A 10,219-nucleotide genomic window follows, 5' to 3' on the forward strand; every position below is an offset into this window, starting at 1 on the left:
TATCATAGCTCATTTGAGTGGCTTGTCGTGACTCGAGACTGGATGACTCATCGTCTCGTGATGGCTTGATTATGACTCTTTTTGTACAGCAATGAAGAATCTTGACCAACCAATTGTTCACCAATCGCAAGGCTCAGATAACACTCCACTTTAAACATAATGTTTTTTGAGTTCCGGATCATCCAAAGCCGAAAAAGAAAACAGCGAACATAAAGTTAATGGGGAATCCAAAAAAAATATACTCTGAAATCAAAACGGAGCACTTTGGCCTTCAGGGCTAAAATACTTTCAAGGCAACCGCAAGAGTAAGAATACATCTCATGGCCTACACCAACAGCTGCTCATTGATCTCGGTGCCAGAATCACCGAGCCCTCGCTGTCTCAAGGAGGCGACGTGACCCTGACCCAGGCCATCTCTACCCTCCACATCTACCGCGCCCTCTCCCAGCCCGCATACATGCTGGCCACCCAGACGACATCTTCGGCCACGCCTTCCAGATGAGCGCCAAATTGAAGACGCTTAGCAAGACGTGGGAGGACTTCGGGGCCGAGTACGAGCAGATGGCCCGCAGCGTGGAGGTCTTTGCTGGGGAGCTACTGGGGAGTCTAGCTCTACTGAAGAGGTGAGTTGCCGGATTTTATTGGCCATTTGGCTTTTAAATTGAGATGAGTTAGCTGTACACCAATTGTGACTATGGTTATAAAAAAGAGAGAGGGGCTTCTTAGAGAAGCCAGGGTGCAAGCTCGGCGTTTCTGTCGCCATTCTGCGACTATCATGAGAGCTCATCTCCTGATGACAGTCAAAGCAATCTGTCCGGGGACTTTTAGAGTGTACTAGAGATCTTTACATCATCTATACATCTCAGTTGTCAAATCAATCAGATTATCCGAGGTCAATGAACAGTGAATGGAACGAACAATTGCAATAACAGTGCCTTTAGCAATGACGTCATTTGAATAGTTTGCCTTTTGTCTTGATATCAAATACCTTGTGATTGCCTTATGATGATTGTGATGACATCCGATGAGTGATGTTTTGTGATAAAACTGGTTGGCTTCAAGCCTTCGTTCAATACGTTCTCATTGTGCCTTCTCATCAGATCCTGGCCCTGTTCCGATACCACAACACAGACAAGTACCGTGACGTGGAAGGCAAGCAACATCCATTGGCTAAACTATTTGAAGCCATCAAACACCAGCAGAAAGAGGTCGGATGTCTTTCATTGTTTTGTCTTTGCCTGACTAGTTTTGATGAATAATTGTTGAATACCACACACAAATGATGAGTTCCAGCATGCCAGAAGGAATAAGTTCACAGGGAGTTTAGTGCCACTACTATCTTTAAACCAATACTCTTTGGCCAGTTGCTTTTTGAATAGATGCAAATGATCTACTCTACCTTTAAACTTAAATAAAAACTTTGCGGACAAATTCTTCTCGGGAATGTAATCACATAACCAGCACACAATAACACTGGCAGAATCTGAACTCGCTGTCGGCAACGTGTAGAATATAGGGCTCCTTTCTGGCTTGGTTTCAATATCATGTAGCTTCAATCAGCACCCAAAATTTGGTGTCCTTCTTGTCTATCTTCAGTTCATAGCTCACCCTCATTCCCAGAAGGCAATCATAGTGCAGTTCTACAGGAATCTCCTGGACTGGAACGAGCGAGGTTTGCTCTACCAGGTCCTCCTCATCCTCTTCGTCTTGCTGGGCTACCCCATCATCTGCCTCCTCTACATTTTCGTGCCCACGCGGCGAGTGGTCCAATTCGCGCGGCTCCCGTGAGTATATGGATATTCTTATAGGTACAATTCACTTAATATATCTCCCTGTAAAATATCCGGATAGCTTGTCGGCCATTCTGAGCTGTGCAAAAGGTGAAGCCACACACTGGTTCCCGATCCCTCCATTCAAATGTGGAGAGGGAACCAGCCTCAACCACTCCCATTGTTCAAAAAAAGTTAAAATTGGGTCGTCTAAAAGTATTTAAAACTGCATTTTTTTTCTAAACAGAAAGTTTTTTTTTTTTTTATTGCCCTTTAAATTATTTTGAAAAAAAAATCGTTGAGCAAAACGTGTTCATGTTAATGAAATTACAATGATTTTTTTGGCAAATCTATTTTTTCTTGGGGTATTAATATGGCGGACGGTGACTTCACTTCAAACAGCCGATGGGCTATCCAGATTTTTACAATCTCGTTCCTTGACCCACAAAGGTCCATATCAAGGCTCAGGTATTTCCAAGGCACAAAACAGGTTACAAGCCAAATGATCATACAGAAAACTTGTGACTGATCTTAGAAATATTAGCTAAGCTTATAACAGGGATGTAATCGACTCGTCACCTGCAAGTCCATCACAAGTCCCCCAGTCCAATGTCAAGTCACAAGCTATTCAAATGAACAAAGGCTATTGTTCTTCCATTGATTCTTGCGACTGGACTTGTGACTGGACTCGTGAATTACTTGTGAATGGACTTGTGATGGACTCGATTACTCGGGATACTCTGGCATATAATTTGACAAGGCAATTATTTTCATGCTCAGGTTGGCGTAGTGGTACTTCCCTCGCCTTTCACCGCTGTGACCCAGGTTCGAGTCCCGCCCGGGACAATATGGATTGGGTTTTCAGTCCGTGCCTGATTCCGTGGGTTTTCCTCAGAATAATCCTCTGGGTTTTTCTCCAACCTCTAAAACTGTAATTTCTTTTCATTGACTTCTCTCAAAAGGATTCTTCAGGCTTTCGAGCTACAAGTGCTTAGGGTACTTTTAAGGAATCGTTGGTTTCATTACCAGAATTAAATAAATAATAATAATGATAATAATAATGCTAGTAAATAGTAAGAGCTTCGTGACATTTTCATTTCCAGTTACGTCATGATGATGATGAAGGCGGGATCTGGCTTCACGTTTTTACTCTTCATCGTCATAGGTACCGTCGCCGATAAGCACACCCACCCTCGCACTGTGGAGCTACTTCACAACTTCATGTTGGTGTGGGTCATAGGTGAGTGGTAAAAGAGAAACCCAGCGCCACATGCACAGTGACTACTGCATTTCGTTGAGTTTGTGTAATTTCCTCACGGGTTACAAAAGTATATTATGAGAGATATCTCACGTGGTCACTTTCCATAGTAACACCTACATTTTTTGTTTGGCTGCACCCGAAGGGCCAGCCTTTGTCTTCTAAATGACTGAGTCACAGACTGACTGACTGACTGACACATTATGTCCTAACCTGCATGAAACTTTCAGGTCCAGTTTGACTGGGTGAGTTTAGTCTTTTAGCCCTGCTTGCATTGTCAAAACAATAACATTACTTGATGACCTCTACATTTGGCTTTTAGGTTTAGCCTGGTTACACATCAAGATGATAGCGAAGTATGGATGTGGCCATTACGTCGGTGACAGCGTAAATCTACACGAACTGGCAATCATGGTGCTATACTTTACTGTCTTTATCCTCCAGCTCAGCGGGGGCGGTGAGGTAAGTTCGCAGATTGTCAAACACATTGGGAATGTGTTGGAGCGCCACCTTGTGGTTCGCAAAAAAAAGTTAATCTCTCTTTTCCAGCCATGGGCGTCGCAAGAAGGGTGTTTTTTTCTGCGGGCAAAATCATTTACCTGGCAACAGAATTGTGTGTTTCTCAGCCACTAAGAATGGCGCCACCTATTGACCGATAAAATCCGGTCTCGTCTGCTTTCAACAGCGGCCAAATTGGGCAAAAGTATTCTGCCCCTGCCTGAAGTTGAATAATAAAGAAATCTGAAAAATGAGGATTTTATTCTTGCAGGCCCCTGATGACAATCCAATGCCTCGCTCTGTACGAGATACATTTAGCAACCAAGACCTGCATGATCTGCAGGATCACGTGACATCAGCTGTGAACAAGCTCAGAGGAAAGCTGAATGACTCGTTAGTCAGAGGCGTAGATGGGATCCTGTTAAAGGCGTTGTCTGGCTGCCGACCCCGAGGCCCTACCGAGACCGCCTTGAGTAGCCCGTCAATGGACGTGGGGTCCTCGTTTCAAGACCATTTGCACGAACTCGAAGAAACCATTGGGCTGAGTCCGTTCGATCCCAGCATTGTTGCTGGTGCTTTGTTCGGAGTGACCATCACTGTTGCAGTCCTGTGCATGCTGAACCTTCTTCTCGTTAGTAACTTCGTGGGCCCGCTTCGCATCTCTCTAGGTAACATGACAGGGGACATCATCAAGTTTTGTGGCATCTTCCTGATTATTTGGATTGCCTTTGCCATCGGTTTGTTCCAGAACTTCTACTCAGCAGGTCAGTCAGCTACAAGATCCTGCATCGAACAGGGGGAGGAGCCGGCAAGTTGCCAATTACTCGTGGGTTTTCTACGTGAGTATGCCTTTACATTTTGTATTGAACAAACCTTACATGTACCTCCGATACGTTTCGAAAAATAAAGACATTCCTCAAATCTCGGCTTCCTGTAGTACAACATGGAATCTGTTTCCCTGGGCAAAGACCCCTTAAATGGCAAGATGTGTCACCTTTGCAATCTGCTAACGAAATGGTACAAAATGACGTCCTTTCGACTTTATAATGTTCAAAATACCATATAAGAACGGACGCACAGAAAGGCCATAGTACAGTGAGAACTCACTGACACAAGTTAGGCTGATATTTTAGTACAGGGTAAAAGTGGAATTCATTTTCACCGGAGTCAGAGATTTCATATACGCCACCTTCGTTGTGTTCTTGAAATCCCCACAGGTTCCTGTCCAGCGTGAAGGATCTCTACTGGTCGCTCTACGGTTTTATAGGGATCGATGTATTTCAGCTGCCTGGTAAGCACTCGGTCGCTGAGGGCGTGGGCACATTCCTGTTCATCGGCTATCTGATTGTGGCTGTGTTAGTCCTGTTGAACGCCCTCATCGGTATGCTGTCCAACACGTACAATCGCACAGAGGTATATCAATGATTATGTTTTTGTCTATGGTGTTTTAAGAGCTTTGGTATGAAAAATATACTGGTGACTATTCACGGCGTGTATTTCGTCTTCCAATCGTGCCTTGAAAGAAAATGAAATCATGGTTTTCAGCTCGCAGTTCCCCCCAAAAAAAGAATTCTCGTCAATAAGGGCAGTTAGGTAATGTAACTGTAAACTTACGGTACAGCGAGCAATGCTTACAAATTTGCTTAAGTAAAATTATGGAATGTCCAAGGAAACATGCACCATCAGCCACACCCATGTTTACGTCACATACCTAGTGCGGACATTCCTTTGTTTTCCTGTAATTGAGAAAAACCTGTGAAAAAAAAAAATTCCTCACACTTTGAAAACTCTTTCAACCCAATTTTTTTTTATGATTCCCTTTAGTGTTTCTCTTCATTTTGCCACACATAAATATAACCCAAAGATACCTCTGAACCTGTTTCCAGAGAGGAGGATTGTGGACGTGGGCAAGTCCACACAACGTCGCTGCTACCTGGTTTATGTGGACATCTTTTGTTCGGAAGTCCACACAGTGAATGTAAAGCTTGTACAGGTTTCTATAAACTCGATTGTAGAAAGTTTTCGGATCCTCATAGAAACAAATAAAGACATACTTGTAAGGACTACCTTGCTTCTGTTATGAAAGGAAAATGCTGACACGGAGTGGAAGTTTCACCGTGCCGCTGTCTGGGCCTCCTACCTGCGACCCGTGGGAACACTCCCGCCTCCCTTCAACCTGATCCCATCTCTCAAGACCCTCTATCGTATCTACTTGTACATCGTCGGGTTGAGGCGCAAACCGGTCAACCGGGTACGTTTCGATAGAATTGTCAGTTAATAGATGAATGGAAAAGTATTAGAGACAATTACTATCATATGAAGCCTTATATTCTAATTTGTGTCGATAATGGATCTTCGAGCGTAGCATTCTAATCCTTATAACAATGTTGCCAACTTTCATCATTTGGGAAATTGAAACAAAATGTATGTTAGTGCATAAAGTGGAATAAAACGTTCGCTTTCCTTAAAATTTCAGAAAGAAATCCACTCCAGGAAAGAAATAGACGATTATGACGTAAGTATGACGTCCATAATTATCATGACATAACTATCTCAGTCATACGAAATAATTAATAAAGTAATATGTAGGCACCAAACTTGCGAAGGCCTCACGTGCAGCCACAATGCATGCCCACCTCAAATTTAAGAACACCTGCTACGCAAGGAGAGGTTCCCGCCTCGATACAACCTTCTAATTGAGGTTGGTGGGTGTGACGAAAAACACAACAGACAGCATGCAATATTTTTCGGCTTGAATAACCCTCAACGTGTGTTAACTCCTCAGCGAGTGCTTCAGCTCGTGAGTCACCGCTACATCCAGGCCAACTTATCCACGGAGTCGCAGAATAACGAGAACGCTCGACCGAGGGACCTTCAGACGCTGAGGAACGACATCCTGGCATTCAAGTAAGTATTTACTATGGAAGTCGTCAAAATGACGGAAGTCGTCAAAAATGAAGAGTTTGTTAACTAACGGGGCATGGGGGCAACCCCTCCCCCAACCCCACTGGAGGTCCTTCCCATGCCCCCCCCCCCCCTTTTGTCCCCCTCCACGCTCATAAATTTTGGGGAGAAGCAAAATTTAGTTGTTTTTTTAATGTATTAAAAACCCATTGAGGGCCCTCTAAAATTAGTCACCCTAAAAACCCCACCCTATACAAATCAGAGACCAGTAACTCCACAGCTTGAGGCTTGAAACAATTTGCATTTAGAGGCAAGATGAGGGTAGATAACTTGTACTTAACTTGTGATGGCTTCATAAAACTCTGACTTTGAAATGATGTCAATGCAGGATGTTAATATTCATTACAGATTCAATGTCCAGGACCGACTGAAACACCTGGACAGCGTTCTGGGTGTAACCAATGAGAAGACCTCGACGGTGCATCAAAAGTTGGATGATTTACGCCCTATAGACGTCCGGGCCGAGGAGCTCCTCGATCATTCAAGCCACCTGACAGACCGCGCTGCCACCCTCTTTGATGAGACCGGCACTCTAAAGCAGACCCAGGAGGTCGAGATCTCTGAAAGGGATAAGGACGCGGCCAAGATGAGGGACACAATTGCTAAACTCCGGGGCGAGATCGCAGACCTCATCAGCAGCCACCTGGCCGAGGTCGGAAGGAGAGATCGGCTTGAGACTGGCCTGAATAACACCATCCTTGAGCTGAATGGCACCATAGGCGGACTCCAAGATGAGATCGAACAGCTAGGAGCTAAACACAGTGAGGAACTGGCGGCGAGGGACAAGAAAGAAGAACAACTTACTGAAACTATTCTTAATCTCCAGGAAGATTCCAAATGCCTGACAGACAAGGTACAGACTTTGAGCCAAACGAAAGATGATCTCGAATTTAAAGTGACTGAGCTCCACGATAAGATTGGCGACCTCGAAATCAGGCACGGGAAGGAACTGACTGCGAGAGATAAAAAAGAAGAAGAGTTAACAGATGCTATTCTAAATCTCCGAGAAGAGAACAAATTCCTGTCGGACAAGGTACCGGCTTTGGAGCAAGAGAAAGCTGATCTCGAAAATAAAGTGGCTGATCTTAGCAAAAAGACAAGCCCAAAGGGGAACCCATCAACACTATCGTACACGATAGCAGCTCACAAAGTAGAGATAGAGAATCTTACTGGAAGCCACGCGAAGGAGATGGTAGCCAAAAACACCAAGGAAGCCAAACTGAACAAGACTATCAGCGACCTTCAAGAAAAAAACAGAACCCTAAAGATAATGTCGAACGGCTTGGCGAAGACAAGGCTCGTTTAGAGAAAGAGTGTTCAGAATCGAGAGATGATTTGGTAGCACTCCAGTTTAGGATCGAGGAGATTAAAAGCACCCACATAGGAGAATTGTGGACGAGAGACCAGCAGAACGCGAAGCTGGCAGACGATATTGGCAGGCTCCAAAAAGAGAACACAGCTCTGAAAGAAACTGTCTCCGAACTTGATGAAAATGAAGAAGAACTGACACAAACAGTAAACCAGCTCCGCGAAGAGGCAGACATTTTGCACGCGGAATCTTCCACGCTGAAGAAAGCTGTGACCAGACTGCAAGAGGAGATTGAGCATCTGAAGACCCTCCACTCGGCCGAATTGACGGAACGTGACCACGAAAGGGAGAATCTTAAAGAGCTCAACAGTCGACTCCAGGCAGACGTATCATGTCTTGAAGACAATCTCCGCGGAGTGCGCCAAGAGAGGGACCAGCTGTCGAGACAGGTGAGCGAGCTCGGCGAAGGGACTGCAAAATTAGAGCAAAGCTCCTCAAAGCTTGAGGACAACGTAGCTGCTCTGCGTTCCGAAATCAAGGAGTTGACAAACTCTCGGTTGGAAGAGATAAAGGAGAAGGAACGCCAGGAGGCTGAGTTGAACGACGTCATTCGTGGGTTCCAAGAGGAGAAACGTTCTCTTCTGAACAGCCTCCAGAGACTGAAGGAGGACAAGGCAGAGCTCGCTAAGTTTGTCGGTGACCTGAATATGGAGTTTACGGAGTTACGCAGGGAGCAGGGTCCTACCCCGTCCAAGGAAGGCGCCCATCAGATCGAGCCCCCCGTGGCTGCACCTTTCGGAAAGAATGCTAACATTTTCGGAAACAACAATGCTAACAACAAGAAGGTATAATGTTCTTGGTATGGTATCATCGAAATTAATTCAATCATTTACAGTTGTATACCTCTAATTTAAGGTAAATAAGGATTTGTTTTAATTATTTAACTGATCACCATTTTCTCATGGGGATAACAACCACTCAATAGTCACAATATTATCTTTTTCTTGTTCACAGGGGCCACGATCCGGCAACGACACTGAAGCTGACTAAAACATGGAGTTGAAAGATGGCCCAGGTCTCATTAGAGGGGCAAAGAGTTATCTAGACGTTTGTTGCAACTTCAACATATACACATGTGTCTGAAATACCAGTATCTCAATAATGTAAAGCTTTTTTAAAAACAATATGATTCATATACCAGTATATACATATGTAAATATGTAAAAAAGCGTTAGCCCTTTTTGAGTACGGCGAACACAATACATGTGGCAGGGTGATTTTGGAGTTTTCTCTTTCAAAAAAGCGCCCTCTTGTGTCCTGCATACTTCACAAAGGCAAATACGACTTATTTGTAAACGTTATGCCTATGGGTATAGGGAAAATATCTGCAAAGTTCAAATCATATAATTTATATATAATGTGACGCTAAATTAGTTGTAGATGTTGGTACTTGTATTTCGTATATCGTGGCTATTAACATTGTTTTATACAATGTATAATTAAACTGTCTTAATTGTAGCCCCGGACTCTTTTTTGGTCTTTACTCAATAGCCATATAAATAACCATTTAATCAAACATATCTTTCAGTTGTGCATTATCGTTTACATTGCGCAAACTTTGTAATAATTTTTAAGGAAGACAATGCAGTTTGGCATCCATTGTGAAGATATCCCATACAACAGAGGCTGTCAACAACAGATAGCGACATTTAATTGTAAAGTTTATTATTATCTTTGGTTTGGCCTGTAAATTCCGACGTGCCCATCTGCTTAGCCTTTCGCTAAGGCCATCGTGGCTTAGCTTGCGAAAACGCAAAGCAACTAGAGTGAAGACCACAGTTTCGAGTGACGGTGGCTTCGGCACTCGATCGTGCGCGCTGAACTGGTCTCCACTCTAGTCACTTTGCCGCGCTAGCTCTTGTCTAATCATTGGCTAAACCATATAGTCCTTGGCGAAAGACTACCATCTGCTAAGCACCTGTACCTGTACCTAAGTTTGAAAGATTGACAACCCGCACGATATAAGTGCTCAGTTGTTTCCGGGATACAATGGTTCAATGGCACTTTCCAGTTCTATTGACCAATGCACAAACAATGCAATCCGTAATGCGGATTGTCCAACTTCTATTTTAGGGTATCAATCATTTTTATCGCGACTTATCATTCAGCAGATACACTCAACAATTGGTGGTTATTATTCAATTTAAATGAAAATAAAAAAGATACTAGGAATCAGTCACAGGGAGTACAGACCTCACGTCACATGGTATCTTGGTAAACCTGTTGATGCTTACCATTGTTTTCATGCTAAGCAGTTTTTTGTGTTTAACTCAATGTTTAAATCATCTCATGTTTATATTTCGTATTCAAATGACAAAATACAATAGTCTTACAACGATATCAAGTGAGAAAGTCACGAAT

General features: G+C 43.6%; 1 pseudogene; it reads left to right on the top strand.

Annotated features, from left to right (window-relative positions):
• The window catches only part of LOC119731815, a 9,894-nt pseudogene extending 578 nt beyond the window's left edge, over positions 1-9,316 (top strand).
• Positions 9,317-10,219: the final 903 nt, after the last annotated feature.

The sequence above is a fragment of the Patiria miniata genome, unplaced genomic scaffold (assembly GCF_015706575.1).
Source record: "Patiria miniata isolate m_02_andy unplaced genomic scaffold, ASM1570657v1 HiC_scaffold_24, whole genome shotgun sequence".
NCBI classification, from domain to species: Eukaryota; Metazoa; Echinodermata; class Asteroidea; order Valvatida; family Asterinidae; genus Patiria; species Patiria miniata.